Source organism: Onychomys torridus, chromosome 20, assembly GCF_903995425.1.
Source record: "Onychomys torridus chromosome 20, mOncTor1.1, whole genome shotgun sequence".
Classification (NCBI taxonomy): Eukaryota; Metazoa; Chordata; class Mammalia; order Rodentia; family Cricetidae; genus Onychomys; species Onychomys torridus.
In genome coordinates, this window is record NC_050462.1 from 28,352,783 (window position 1) to 28,369,018 (window position 16,236).

Below are 16,236 nucleotides of genomic sequence, written 5' to 3' on the forward strand. Positions count from 1 at the left end.
GGAAATCTCCAGAAATTCGCTGAGAAAACAACTACAGTGATATTGCTTCAACACAAACCCACAAAAAGCGAATTCTGTCCTTACTTCCATCCCCTCTCTAGTTATTGAATATTTCTCTTTCTTCCTTTCTTCTTCCTTCCTTCCTTCCTTCCTTCCTTCCTTCCTTCCTTCCTTCCTTCCTCCCTCCCTCCCTCCCTCCTTCCCTCCCTCTCTCCTCTCTCTCTCTCTCTCCTTCTTTCTTTGAGACAGGGTTTCTCTGTTGGTTGGCCCTAGCTGTCGTAAAACTCTCTTTGGACACCAGGCTGGCCTCAAACTCACAGATATCACCTGCCTCTGCCTTTCCAGTGCTGGGATTAAAGGCGTGCACCACTGAAACCTTTTTATATTTTTGGCCCTGAATAGTCTTTCTGAATGATTCTTCAAGACTCTAGGTTGGAAAGTATTATGGTTCTATTGAAAACCCACCAGGCTTTCCCCACAATGCAATCAGAATAAAAGTTAACAAGCCCAGCACCACACAGACCTGTATGGCTTTGGCTGGGTTTCCTCAGCCCACTCACATGACACACATGGTCTCTGTTTGGCTGTGAAATTGGAGGCATCCATTGGACTGCTGTGATTGTGCCTCTGCTTCAGACTTATACTCATCTGTGACATGTATTGGCTGCCCTATCTGAGAATGCATCTTTCTTCCATATCCTAAATAGGCACACAGTGTTAAACACAGAAAAGTATTCACATCTTACCTTGGATGCAGAGGAGACTTGACTGACCAGTGTGAGTCCAGTAAGGTTCCCATTATCAAAACTACACACGAAGTAGAGGAGTTAGAGGGAAATTGGAAATGAGAAGATAGGCATGGGGAATAACAACAACAACAAAAATCAACAAGGCAAATTCACTCAGCAGTATCCATCAGAGGCTTATGTGTGTGTTTCCTTAGTACACTTCCACAATGTCCTGTAAGGTGGGCATCTGGGGTATGATGGAAACAACATAGAAACCATCCAACACCCTACAAAACGTAAACCCAGTCTGAGTCAGAATGTTGGTGTGGTAAGCATGGATTCTTCATTGACTTAATTTTATAATTTGATGCATTTTTGCTGGAAGAAAAATAGAGAAATATACGCAGTCTCTTGGGGACTTTTGACAGTTATTTATTCTCAAGTGAAAAAAATCAAGTAATCAGAAATATTTAAAAACAGTAAGTCTGCCTTTCTCTAACAACTTCACAAGTTTATCTTTATCTAGAAGATCTGTTTTTTCAGATAGATTTTGAAGATGTGTTTTCACACCTAGAGAATGAAAGATCACAGACTGTTCCCATTACAAAGAAAAGAAACAAACGGGAAAAAAAAAAAAACCTGTGATGCTATGATTTTGAGAGAAGACATGTTATCAAAATAATTGGGGAAGAATCCTAAGTCAGAAATGCAGCAGCATTTATTTAGAACATTTCTCTACATTCTACTTCAAATTTCCTTGAACTAAAATTAGTCTCCTCATCTATAGTATAGATATGGAGCTGTACTATACTTTAAAATCAGCTAAGTAAGGAGTCAACATTTTCAGACTTAAATCATACTTGGGGTTTCCAAAAATATAAAAAGGTTTCAGAGTCTGCACAAAGGCATCTACCACACAATATTTGCCAACCCTTGACATTTCTAGAGGAAATGTGAGAACTGGTTGATGTTTATTTGTTTCCTTTGTAGCACTTGGAATTGAACCCAGGACCTTATGTGTGCTGGGCCAGTGCTCTACCACTAAGCTATACATCTAACATCTTGTTTGTGAAATTTCTTTTTCTGAAACAGGGTCTCACAAAGCTTCGCGGGTAGACCTTCATATGAGGAGCCTCCTCTCCCAGCTTCTCAAGTAGCTGAAATTACAGTCACATGTCTCCAGGCTCAGCTAAAAAAGTACACAGTCATAGAGGCGCCTTACAGGTCTAAAATTACAATCAATGTGATTACCTATAGTAGTTGCATCCATACAGATCCCGAACTTGTATTGAAGTATAACAGAGTCATTGTGAAATGCTCAAAAACATATTTTAACAATGCATGAGTTATATTACCTCAAAGATGTCTAACTAAATATTTTCCTTTCGCTATTCACCATAGATGGAATCTATTGTCTAAAGAGTAGTGAACAGAAAAGGCACTGATTCAAAGTACACATAGTCTACCGTGCTTTGATGCATCCTCTCATTCATTCAACACATGTCATTTTTATGAGAGAAAGTACTTAGGGCACAGTGGTTGTGAACTGCTTATGTAGCCGAGAATAACCATCCACCTTGAGTGTACTACGGTTCCAGGCATGCATTATCACATCTAGTATATTCAACACTGGGACCAAATCCAGGGTCATGAGACTGCTAGGCATACATTTGACCAACTGAGCTACATCTCCATACACTCCCTGACAATTTTTTTTTTATTTTAAAATACTTCAATATGTTCACTTAGTTGGTGTGTGTGTGGGGGGGGGCATGTAGATGTGTGAGGGTGAGTGGGTGAGTTCTAGGGAATGACCAGCAAACATACTTTATTTATTTATTTTTTTGCCAATGGTCCATACAATTTAATTAGCTACAGATGTCATAGTAGTGTAACAAGAATCTTAGAAAGTCTTATAATAAAAAAAAAACAAAAACAAAAAACAAGAGCTAGATATTGGGTGAAAGCTGAAAATCAGAGAAGCAGAGCAAGCCACAGCCAATCTGACCTCGCCAACTCCTCAGTCAACTCTGTTTCTTTAGACTGAATGCCTCTGAGTCCTCACTCAAAAGGGTCTCAGCTGAACTGACTTAATTACTGTTTCCTCACACCTTAAATACCTTCCTCCTCCTTGCTGTTATTTCCTGGGATTAAAGGTGTGTGTCACCTTTGCCTTACTCTGTTTCCTTGAACTCAGAGATCGAGAGGGATCTCTGCCTCTGGAATGACAGGATTAAGGGTGTGTGCCAACACTGTCTGGCCTCTATGCCTAATCTAGTGGCTGGCTCTGTCCTTTGATCCTCAGGCAAGCTTTATTGGGGTACACAATAGCAAACATACTTTAAACACCTATTAATAAGCCAAGTATTATGGCTAGCATTGAAGAAGACAACAGGGGACACAAATGGCCCCTCATATCGGATAGTTTCTGTTTCTAATGGTCTCTCATAGTGTGTGATACATAAATATATAATGACAAAATAAAAGAGCCCTGAAAATACATAAGGTTTAATAGTGTGTATTCGAGTCCTAGTACTCTTTATCTATCTAGGAAAATAAACATAAGTAAAACATATTCTCTAACCCTAGTGGGCTTACTGACTAACAAGTAGATGGATCATATAAAATGATAATTATAAAAAATAGACAAATGTAATGCTAGAAAAAAATCAAGCACATAACATAAACTCTGAACTAAAGACACAGAATAGGAAATTTTATTTGAGGAATATCTTTTTAAAGTGAATGATACATGATGGTTGCCATATAAAGTACACATGGTGGGGGATGGAAAACGTTCACAGAGGATGAACAGCAGAGAAGTCTTTAGAGTAATAAATAATGTAGAGATTCTAGGCCAATAAGTCATAAGGGGCCTTGTAGACCATGTTAACTATTTCCATTAATATTTAAAATTCTAAATGTTTTGCTCAGTCTTCACTGTTTCATAGACAAAATTTCCAGTCAGTGCATTAGGAAGAGAATCAGTGTATGCAAACTGTCTCTATGCTACAAGGAAGTTTATCCATAATTGTAAAAAGGAGTTCAAAGTATTGACCTTGTTTAAACAAAAGGCAACATGAACACTATCAGCTGAATTTCTCATATACAGCCAGCAGAACAACATGCCACTGAATGATGGACAGTGGTGCCAGATGGACTGTGGACATTAGAAAGAAAAACATAAATGTGAAAATTCACAGAAAATTACCAACATATGAATATTGCAAAATAGCATAATTTCAACAAAGGCCTCATTACATTTTATACATTCATAGTTAATATATTAAAATATATTGACACTGCCAATTCCTACCTTTTACACTGTAGCAATATGCTGAAGATCTCTTAAATGCATTGTTATAAATTGGAAAAAAATAATAGTCTTAATAGTCTTAGTTTGTGGGACTGGAAGTATGGCTCAGTGTGTAACAGCAATTGCTGTGTTTGAGAAAGACCTAGGTTCAGTTCCCAACACTGATATCCAGAAGCTCACAACAGCCAGTAACACCAGTTCCAGGCAATCTGATGCTCTCTTCTGACCTTCAAGGGCACCTGCATCCATAAGGCGTGTGTGTGTGTGTGTGTGTGTGTGTGTGTGTGTGTAATAAAGCACACATACACATAAAAAACAAATAAATCTTTTAAAATTTTTCTAAAGGTTTTTGCGTGTTGTAGTGTCATCTTAGTTTAGTAGTGACCAGTATTTTTTTTTTTTTTTAAATGAACTAGGTAAAGAAAAGAAATATCTGGTGTGAGACTGTGGAAGCAGAAATACTTCTTAGGACATTTGTTCTTATTTTTTATGTGTACATTTGATTGTGTAGTAAGTTTAAATGTTAGTAAAAAATGTTATAAAATATCATTAATAGATTCAGTAAATTTCAAAGGTTTCCTTATTGTCTTCTTGGGAATTAAGAATCAAAGTGGTAAAAATATTGAAAAAATCATGTAAAACTCATGTTGGTTTCTTATGAACTAAAACTCAAAATTAGAATACACATGCATGCATAACAGAAAAAAAAAGAACACAAGGCTCTTTAATTCTACTGACAAGGAATATATATTACCCTGACACTTGCAGACCAACCAGCTTAGCTTAGCAAACATAACTCCATTTTAAAAATACATTGTTATTATTAAGCTTATAAAGAATCTTAGGGAAGGACAAAAGTAGGCCACTTAAGACTGACGCTTTAATTATCACTTAATAACTGCTGCAGCCGATGAAATGGTGGTGTGGTTTCACAGAGGACAATGGGCATTTGTAAGCACCTGTTTGACAATCGCAGAGTGACCCAGTCAGGCTTGGGTTATTATCTTCTTGAAACCAGGATATGAAACAAGATAAAGGCAAAATAATTTCCGGTTAATGTTTCAAGACCCGTGTTGTCTAAATGATAATCGACACAAAATGATTTGTTTTATTATGTTCTCCATATTTATTTACTTTTGTCTCAAAATCTAAATTAGAGTTTTGTAGGCTATAATAAAAAATTTACTCAAGAGGAAATTACATTGAAAAAAGCCATTACTGTGATAAAAACCTATCACATTCACTTAAATCCATAAAAATAATAAAATTGGGTGAAAGCATGTACTGGATTCTCTCAAAAATTAGAGAGAAGGAGAAAAGTTACTAAGATTTAACAAAAGAAATTGGGAACGTGTATATGGAGTATATTCCAACACATGATAATGGAGAATAAAAATATCCATCTATAAAACACTCAAGAGTGGATTTCAGTCTGTGTAGAGTATACAGAAATAGTTTCCACTCACTTCATATTTATAACTTCGAAGCCACTTCAGCACATATACAAATCAGGGAAATATACATAAATAAGCCCCATAAATTTGGAACATGGTGAGATCATCTATGGTTAGAACAATGGATATTTCTTATTGTTCACAGAATGCTTTTAATTCGAATATTAAGGCAGATTAAAACTCACTGAAGTGGTACTGGATATTTAAGTATTGAGAGCTGGTTCCACTCACATTTACCCTGGCTTTTCCTTCGACACCAATGCCTTTGCCTGACAGTCATGGGGCCGGCTCCTTTCCCTTTTATGTCTCAACTTCTATATCTTTGTTTTCTCACACTCCCAACCATAGTTGTTTGATTTATTAGCCTCCTTTATGGGTTCCTGTTGTTCACTACTATTTGAAGCTACTGCAGTTCTGTTTTGTTGTTGTTATTAATTTTCTGTCTTTTCTCCTATAATGTAAACTTCATAAAAGTAGACTACTTGTCCACAATGTTGACTTCTATATTCCCAACATCCAAACAGCACTTGTCATACAACTGGCACATTACTGTACTTACTAAAGAAATAACATTGTGGTTTGATATGGTACATACCACCAAGTACTAGACAAGCAGTAACATTATCACATTTCTATTTCTAAATAAATATTTAGCAGTAACATATTCCTTTAAATCTTGTTATTTCAAAGCCTCATGTTTTATGCTTTTATCTCAGTGACATCATGGTTAATTTGATGCAAACTTTGGGGTAGATAAGTTAGCCTTTGGCTTTTCTATATGTGTTTTTAGACACTATGGGTCACCGTCTATCCTTTCATCACCTGCCATTTATGAGTTCAAGGATAATGTGAAGCTTATAGATGATATTGCCTCCGTGAACAGATGGCTTGGATTTGATCCAATGTCAAACTGCATCCTATGACCCTGGGCAAGTTACTTAAATGGTCTTTTCCATAGTTTTTTAATCAAAAGATATGGATATATTATCAATAATATCAGTGATATTAAATAAGATTCAGAATTCAAACCATGTGGGAAACTACCTGATATGTAGGGAGAAGTAAGAATATGATGAGATTTTCTTCATCCAAGGGTCCATTATATCTATCATTCATTCTCAATGAAAATTCCCATTTCCTTCTTTAAGAGTAACCATGGAGCCAATGATATTAATTCATATGACAATGCTCATGAGTACTAATGTTTCCTCCTGAACGTAGAAGCTGCCAGTAGAGAGACTACACACAGTGGATACATTACACTTAGGGTTTGAACATGTTCTCCTGGGGGTAAAATAGGGAAAGGAATAGGAAAAGGGCAAGGCGAGGTAAGACCAGCATCAAACAGGCTCAACAGCTTCTGTTAGTGTTAGTTGAGCAACAGTGAGAAACTGTGTCTGTGAATGCCAAGGAGAGAAAAGGAGGGAGGGTGCTTTAGGAAGCCATGCTACAGCTAAGTTATTAATAATATAAACAATACCATACTAATAATATAAACAATATCCTATTATTCCAATCACAGGTCTTTGAGTCCTACCTGATACTTTAGAACTACAGTTTTGAGAGAAGGAGGAAAATGAGATGATTAATCTGACATCATAGTAATACCATGGTAACTAAAGGAAAACTTAGTGGCATAGGCTTTGTGTATTTTTTTTTTTAATCATAGCCTAAGAAAGCGCCCTTGATTAACTTTAAAACACAAACTTAATCCTCTCAAAAATTAGCATAGCTGAAATAATGGAATAGTAAAACTTCCTTATCTTTTCAATGAGGCACAGACTTTAATTTTCAGTGATGATGATAGATTTTGTTTGTTTGTTTCTGATAAGCAAGAGAAAACTAAGTCTTCTGTATGGAGATGATTATGAGACATACAATTCTCATTATTAAGTACCAAGGCAATGTGCATCAACAAGCAAAACATACAAAAACCATGCTAAGTATGTAATTGCAGCCACCTAATTTAGCACCTGAGTCTTCTTCATTGCATCTGCACAATTACAAACCTACTGTAAAGATTAAATACTGCAACACAAGTATTTCCATAATGCAGAACCACGTACCAATCAAGGCAACAGTAATGCACTACCAAAGGTAAGGTGCATTCCATGCTAGCTTCTTACGTTTGATTTTAAAGCATCATTATCCATTTTCTCTGCAATCAGTTACACAAGAGGCATGAACACACAAATTGTTAACATCACTGAAGTGTTGGCATATTCCATTAAGCATGTCAATTAGATAATAGATTAAGACCTTGCTCTTGTATGTATGTTTTGTGAAGCTAATGTATACACAGTAGTAGTTACATGTCTTGGTTGTAGAAAAAAAAAAAACTGAACCAAGCTGGTAAAAGATATGTCAACAGAGTTAAGACTAAGGAACCTCCTTTCACTGCATCTATAGGGAAATGTGTGTGAAGATATGAAAAAGAGAGAAAGGTGGGGAGAGAAGAAAATAAAAAAACAAAACAAACCAAAAAAAAAAATTAAAAAGTGGGGGGTGGGCAGCAAAAAGGAGTGAGTAGGAAGGGGAATATTGAAAGAGGGGTAGACATACAGGAAGGAAGAAACTACAGAGAATTGCTGGAGTACTGTCACAGCCAAAGAACTGAAATAATTTATTTCTGCTCATGCAGTCAGCAGTAAAATGCTTCAATGCATAAGTGCAGGTGTAAAAGTCAGAAGTCAAGAGAAATAAAATGGTTGCTATGTGTTCAATATATACAAGATGGAAGAATCTCAAAGCCACAGAGGAACTCATCTCTTCTCCTTGTTCCTGGAGGATTTAGTTCTCTCCTACCATCAATATTCATTTTGTGTTATCTAGGAGTTGCTCAAAAAGTCTCTATGACTCCTTGGGAAAAATTATCATAAGCTGGGATGACATACATAAAAACAATGTTAAAACAGCAATGTAGTTTGTTTTTAGGGACATGCAGGCTTTAATTTAACTTTAAAATTTTAACATTTTTTTTATAAAGCCCTTTAAATAGGGCTATTTTTAAATGGAATGTGGAAACCTAAGCTTGTGGTACACACATCAACACACAGAGTTGAAACCTCATCACTTTTATGCACACAGCAGTGCTGTTTATGTGTACATACTTTTAAAATCTAACATCCGTGGCCTTGTATTCTTCATATTTGTTAAAGTAGCATGCTGAGGCAACTCTATTTATAGCAGAGGTCCTAGATGTTCTAGAAACATGTTCTAATGCCCAGTGTCTGGCTTTATTCATTTCTCAAATCTGATGAAAATGCTAGGGATTAGGCAGGAAGCCAGCTTGGTAAGCCAGGATCTGGCAGACACTCCACATCAGGAAGAGATTTCAGTGCTTTGCTACCTAGCCATGCTACTAGGAAACTGTGTCAACTTTGCTCCTTAAGAATGTTGCTAACTTAAAACCTAAAATCTAGAGCTGTCCCACTGTGCCTGAATACCCTGCTATCCCACTTCTTCTCGCTTCAGAGGACATTAAACCATTTGTCTAAAGAGCGTTTCTGGATTTTATTCTTTTTTTTTTTTTTCTCTCAAGGATAGGCAGCAACCACAGTTTCTGTTCATCATAGCAGTAAATGGGGTCCTATCACCAATGTCACTGTATAGACTATTCGAGGCCAGTACACCACAACTGGACACTGGTTGGCTCTTTATCAGCAAATAATTCCTAATGCCAGTCTCAGTGGCTGCGCCCTGCTGCATTGCTGCTGGTAACTTGTGAAGTATATGCATGGACAGCTTTGTTTGAAAATGCCTTATTAAGGATGCATCCTCAAAACCACCTTGCTGTATGTGTTGATTCAACATAAACCCTAGAAATCTGGAAGAACAAATATAATCTTAAGAATCTGTTGTTAAGAGGGTTAAATATGTTACCATTTAAAGGTCTTAATCTTGAACACATTTGGATTTCAAAAGGAATGTTTTGGAAATCTTTTCTGGGGTGGGGGTGAGGTTTGGTAGAGGGTCTCCTGTAGCCCAGGCTAGCCTATTTACCTGAGAATGGCCTTGGTCTCCTGATCCCCTTGCCTCAGCTTTCCTAGTTCCTGGATTGCAAGTGTCTACCACCATGCCTAACTTGGAACTCTTTATTTATAGGCATTTCAGTCTTATCCTCGGATGTTAAGTAAAATTGCTCTATCTACTCCTGGTTTAATAGCCTTGACCTTGGCTTACATAATCTGTGAGGAACTGAAAGAAATTCCTGGAGAAGTTGTGTTATAAATGGCCTTAAATTTTACTTAAGTGTCTGTACCACGCATCAAGGGGTTAATATGAGTTTCTTACAGCTGTGTCTGTTCAGAGTATTTCCATGTGCATTTGCCTTCTTGTTGATGGAGGAATCTCAAAGTAGCAATTAGTAAATCCAATTACCTGCTTCCTATCTAGGGTAGGCATGGGATTATAGGTAAGGAAGAAATGAGCCACGGGCAAAACAGGATGCAGCATCCTGCAGGGGCACCAGGGAATTGAAGTGGGTTTGTCTGCTCTTCTCTCTGTTCCCACGTAACTGAAATGATGGCTATCTATGGTCAGCAAGGGGAAGACAAAACCCAAAGAGAGTAGTTCTCATTTAAGCAGTTCGGGGAAAGTATGTTTGACATTTCAAAATCTTCAATTATATTTGCCTTTAAGTATGTGTGCACATTTTATCCTTGATTAAGTAGCTGGGTTGTTTAAGTGGGAAAATAAATCACATAGTTCTCACAGAGAGTAATATACAACTAATTTCCCTTATATAATATCCATTGGCAAAAATAATTATACAAATACCAGGCATGTTGGAAACATTCACGAAGGTACATTTCAAAAATAATAGCAATACCTTCACAAAGACACGGGATGCCCATTTCTATACAAACCTGGATGGGATCCATCAGATATTTCCATCAAGAATTAATTCCTGACTGAGGCACTTAGCTATGTGTTTCATGTACATCATTTGTGGTTTCAGTAGCATGCTCGCAACCTAATGCATGTTATGGAATGTTGTATGATGGGTCTGCTAAAAAAGTTACTAAATTACATCTTCAGCAAATAATTTGACCTGATTCTGATGCTGACTTAAAAGGCCATTCTCACTGCATGTAAAATTCCTCCATCTCTCGTTTAGTACAAACAGTTAAGAACTAGGCGGTATTTTTCATCTTCACACTTGTCATAATTTTCTGGAGACCCCTTTTAACATAGTGCCTCCCTATGTACACCATCAGAACAACAAACATTCTGTCTGTAGTTAAAGCACTTACAGAAATGGTCAGCACGCTTCCTTTGCTCTTCATACCGTAACCAGCAAGCCAACACCTTTTCTAAGCACTACGTGTATTTGGACAGATAAAACAAAATCAAAGAGAATTGGAATTGATTTACACAATTGGAACTTGAGATAAAAATTAAATAAAAAATTACAGAAATTGCTGTTCTTTGTGAGCTTTTATTTCTCAGGGTCATGGCCAGAAACTCTTAACAGTATCAAAAATGTGCTGTTTAAAAAAAATTCTAAATTACTTTTGATAGCCTTTCAGAATTGTCTTCAGTATTGTTTCCAAATGAATAAAAACTGAATGTCATTTATAAAGATTCCTTTGCAATGGGTTTTGAAGATTATATTTAAAAATTCATAAATAGCATTTTCAGTGGTTACTGTTTCTGTAACACAGCAATTTATTTTATTGTACACTTTCAGGTATGTATGTCCAACATGCAGCCAGGCTGCATGGGTTCTAAGGTACCGATAGAGCAGTCTAAAACACATTTATAGATAACAACATCGTCTTACAGTGGTGGATGACCCTGCTTTAAAGGAAGAGTTTTCACTTCTTATTAAAGCAGCCAAAGTCAACATTTTGTTTATATAGATAGGAAAGGGCATTTTCCGAATTATGATATCAGAACTTCATAATTTTAAAGACGTTTATGTTCCCACTGCCAATATATACACTGGAGTAGGGTCCTATTCACGTGCCAGGCTATCCTTGTTTACTTCATAGCCAATGAAAGTAGTACCTCAGACCTCTCTGAAAAACTAAAAGAAAATTGCTGTTTCCTCTCTGCTTGGAAATATTAAAATTCTCTTGAGGGAAATGCACACGTTAAATGAAAAGGTTTGGATTAAGTTTATGAAACAGAATGGAAACCACCGATCATTCCTTGAAGAATTAGATGTGAAGACATCTATGTTCCCTATTCAAAGAAGACATGAAAATCATGTCATCGATTACATAAAATTATAAAACTGAATGAACAAGTTTACCTAAATGTAAATGGTGACTGAAACAGCTGTTAAAACCCTCCGGACTTCATCATTGATCATATCCAAAATTAAACAGCATCATGATTTCAACTTTTGCTAACTGTATATAGAGGAATATCTTCTCATACTGCGGACTCATTTCATTTCTTCTCCCCCAACCTGAGGAAGAATCTGCCAGGAAAAGCAATTCTCTCTCTTGGCTGGCACTAATTTTGTCTCTAGGTATTCCTCATCTTTCTACCAAAAGACTCAAGAAAGCATCCCTACCACATTGTTGTTATCTTTTGGGGGCTGGCACACAATAAGTGACTAACCCCCAAGTTTCAACACACTATAGAACCTACTTCCTTTCAAATTCTCATCTGTTTTTAAAGTGTTACATAATTTTAGAATATGTGTCTGTATATGAAAAAAATATATAGTGGAATCCAAATTAAAATTAGGTATTTAGACTCATTTGTTTTATCCCTGCATAAATAGATTTGGCTAATTTTAATGAAAATAAATTCAGTTAGGAATCATCTCCTATTTATTAAACTTTCAGTGCAGATACATTTATGACTAATAAATATTAAAAAATTTAAAGACAAGCGGATAAGATATTGAAACAAAAATCCATTACATTTTTGCAAAATGCTTGTAAGACCTATAACTACATTATATACTTTGGCAAAAAGTCTATGTTTCATCTGGTTATCCATAATATTAGATAAAATTCTCTATTATGTAATCAAATTGTCTTATTTTGTTTTGTTTTTACCCCCAAACCAACTAATCATTAGCATTAGGAAGATAAATATCTTGTTACAAATTAGAATTAACCCTTCCCAGGTAGTGCATACATTGGAAACAACAAGAATCAGAAGAGTTTGAGAGCCATATAAATTGTCTCCTGAAATCAAATTTGTTTTTCCCTTTAGATGGCTCTGAGAATCTGTTTTGGGGATATACTCTAAATTGATTTGATACACTGACATATAAAGAGATGAATTGTTATTATTTCAATGTGTTATCTACACTAACAGGGAGTTCAAATTAACTTTCAGATTTCTAAGGCACTCATTTTTTTAAACTAGTCTTACAGCTCATTTTTCAAACATAATTAAGACAAGCTACCATCTTCTAGTTTTATTTTCATTAGCAACAAGTCTAACATGCATATCTTAGAGAGTAAATAGCATGTCTAGAACCACCAGATCAGAGCCACTTGATAATTTAATCAGATAGACTAACGAACACCTTCTATCAAGACACAAGGCTCACAACTAATACTGATAACTCTTTATTATGTGATACTTCAGTACTTTAGGATTCCCCTTCTGTAGTTGAAATCTTCAACACTGATAAAGATATTTTCAATTACAATTATCAAATCCACTCTATAGCATTACTAAGACTTACCAAAACATTATCTTAAAGGGTGAAAAATGAAGACTGTATAAAATTGTGGGCATAAATTTTCTATATCACTTAAAGTCTTCAATCTGCTCATTACATGTTACAATGAGATATGACTATCAGTTTATAAAGGCTCAATTTTTCAGCGTATGAAACAACCCCACATTCATAAGCATCTATGTACACAACAGTGCTATAATTAATATTTTAGAGAGTCATGTAAATAAATGTCACAAACCAAGTCCAAACTTTCACATTTTCCAAACACAGTGGAAAAACAAGCCAACAGAGCCTTATTTTCTCCACATGGAAACTTGTCCTTTCCTTTTTATACGTCTTCTCATGTCTAAACTTGTTAATTCGGTTGTACACACACGTGAGGTAATTAAGTGGTTACCCTTTTGTCCTTGTAACCAGAAAATGCCACCTTGGAAAAGTGACATATTTCAGCAGAGACACTATGTTTTTGGAAGTCATTTAGACATTAAGGCTTTAGGGAAAATAGTCTTGTGTGCATATGTGTGAGTGTGTATGTGTGGTATGTGTATGGTGTGGAGTGTGTGTGTGTGTGTGTGTGCGTGTGTGCGTGTGTGCGTGTGTGTGTGTGTGTGTGTGTGTGTGTGTGTGTACATGAATATGTGCGTGAAGTCTGCTTAGGTAGGAGAGATAATTGCCTAGAGTGGAAAATGGTTTTGAAAATAATGTACAATATTAATATTAATCAATATACAAATCAATATCACCGATGGCATGTGAACTCAGCTCTTTTCTAAGTTTGTGTAGAAACTTACACATGAAAGGTATGTGATTGAAGAAGACTTCCTAGGGTCCCCAGGCTGGTGTGGAAGGTGAAATAGAGTTAAGAAAGATTTCTACTTATCTCTAATGGACATCTAGAAAAAACTACGACTGGGCATTTCTCCTGATAAAAATGATTTATCTTGGTATGAGCATCTGCTGACTTCTCTCTGCTCCTGCAGGACCCGCTTTGCAGTGCTTTCCCGTTACATTTAACTGGATACTTCTCTTCATCCCCTCCTAGCTGACGGTAATTGCTTATCAGTCTCTGAGGAATAGTAGGAAAACAAAGCTTAGACCAGAGATGATGGTATTAGAGGAGCTACGGTCGAGACTCTGCCTAACAAGCACCACGACATGCCTGACCTGTTATTCTGACAGTTATGGAGAAGTTGCCTTTCCTTTAACAAGATGTGAGAAGAGAATTGTGTCTTGTCTCAAGATCTCTTAAAATTGAGACTACCTTCCTTCCATTACTTCCTAAACTTTCTTCTAGTCCAAGAGAATTCTGGCAACTAAACCTACATCTACCTTCTGAAAGCTGCCTGGAAACTGAAGAAACATCACTTTACATCCGTTGAATGTTGTCATGTTAAAAGAAAGTGTGTCAAGACAGGAATTCAATATCCCAATGATAGCATGTAAATGAAACCTAAAAAGGGTAAAATAAAATGGAATTAAACACTACACAGAAGTAGCTTTAACACCAAAGCTAAACTTCTTGTGTTTCACCAGAGGGTTAATGTTGGGGAAGTGAACATCAACACGTACACAAAAGCTAACCAGATTAGCAATCTCAAAGTAAAACCCAAGGCTCCTGACAATGCTGGTGTCCCTTGCCAATGTTTTAAAAACTTCCTTTTTTTTTTTTTTTTGCATCCCCCTATGAAGGCTGCATGGAGGAGCCCCAGGAGAGTAGTGATCCAGTTTTCATTTTATAAACTCAAGAAGCCCTCCAAGTACAGACCGCAGCGACTCTGATGTGCAATCCCAAACTGTCAGCCCCATAGGGCAGATGCAAACAAGAAAAGTCAGCTAGCTGGCGCTGGGAAGCAGCAGCAATTAGGCAGTTGAAAGTGGGTTGGAGTGTTGGTTTATTTTTGTTCCATTTGTAGCCTCTTGCAAGGAGGTGATGGAGTCAAACTTGACACTTCCTTTCTGAGAGCAGGAGCTGGGCTCCTTGTCTACTCTCATTCAGTGTAATTCCCTGTGCGGTCTCATTGCTTCCTGTACTCCTGTTTTCACGGGGCTTGCATCCTATCCTGCCCTCCAACAGAAAGAAATCTTTCTTCCACATTGCCCTTCTTCCCTGTAAGAAAGACAGTCTTTCTAGAGAAAGAACCCCTGTGCTGGCTTAGAATGGGAGGAAGGGGAGGAGGGGGGTTGCTGGAGGTTGGAGGAAGGGGGAGAGAATGGAAGAAACAAGAAGATGGGGGATGCCCAACATCAACTCCTGGTTCTGAATCACCAGCCCAGTGCAAAGTGCTCTTCCAGGAGATGCACTTGTGGTCTTGCATTTCTCACAATAGGCTTACCGGGGATCCCCTCCCTAGGTCTCCCACCGCCACAACCCAAGTGTACCTAGGTCTTTTCGACAGATTCAAGCTCAGTGGTATCACCGAGGTGGCCACGCTGCTGGTGGGGCTGCCTTACCTGGAGCGAGGAGCGGGAGGTGGTGCGGGTCTTGGTCCCCACTGCTCTCACCACGGACGGGGTGCGAGGCAACACGAGTACTCTCTCGCTGCCTCCGCTCTCAGAGGGGCAGCCTGCAACACACAAAAGGGGTGTGTGGGTGTGGGTGTGGGGGAGGTTTTCTAGGGCCACCAGCTGGTCCCAGCTGGCCGCCCCCACCCTGCACACACCCCTTCGGGGAGCTGAGCCCCCCTGTCGGATGAGCAGGACCCTGGGGGCTTGCCCCGGGTACACCCTCAAGTTGCCCACTGCTAACTGCGGATGCGGTCGCTGCAGGAGGAGGAGGAGGAAAGAGACTGGGGGCTGAACTCGGTCAGAGCATCCCCACACTGCAGCTTCTCCAGGAATCCCTCCAGTGAGGAGGCGGCCGCCCATCATCTCCCAGCCCCAGCTGTTGATTGGTTCCCACCAAGGTACGCTGCTCAGAGGAGCCAATCAGAGAGCACTAATAATAGGTGGATCCTCTCAGGCAACGGAGCCCTGCCCAGTTCTGTTAGTGTCTCTCCATCCCCACAGCGGACAGGGACCTGAAGAGAGGGGGTTAGGAGGGTGGCGGGGTGGGAGTGAAGTAAGAGGGGACCAGATCCCAAG

The 16,236-nt window shown here is 38.0% G+C and overlaps 1 protein-coding gene across 2 annotated transcripts in view; it reads right to left on the minus strand.

The window, feature by feature from the left end:
• Positions 1-16,006, minus strand: part of Syt1 (synaptotagmin 1) — a 521,493-nt gene extending 505,487 nt beyond the window's left edge. For both annotated transcript variants that reach the window (XM_036169618.1, XM_036169617.1), the window contains exon 1: positions 15,607-16,006. The gene's annotated coding sequence lies outside the window, so the exon portion shown is untranslated. The remainder of the gene's footprint in view (positions 1-15,606) is intronic.
• Positions 16,007-16,236: the final 230 nt, after the last annotated feature.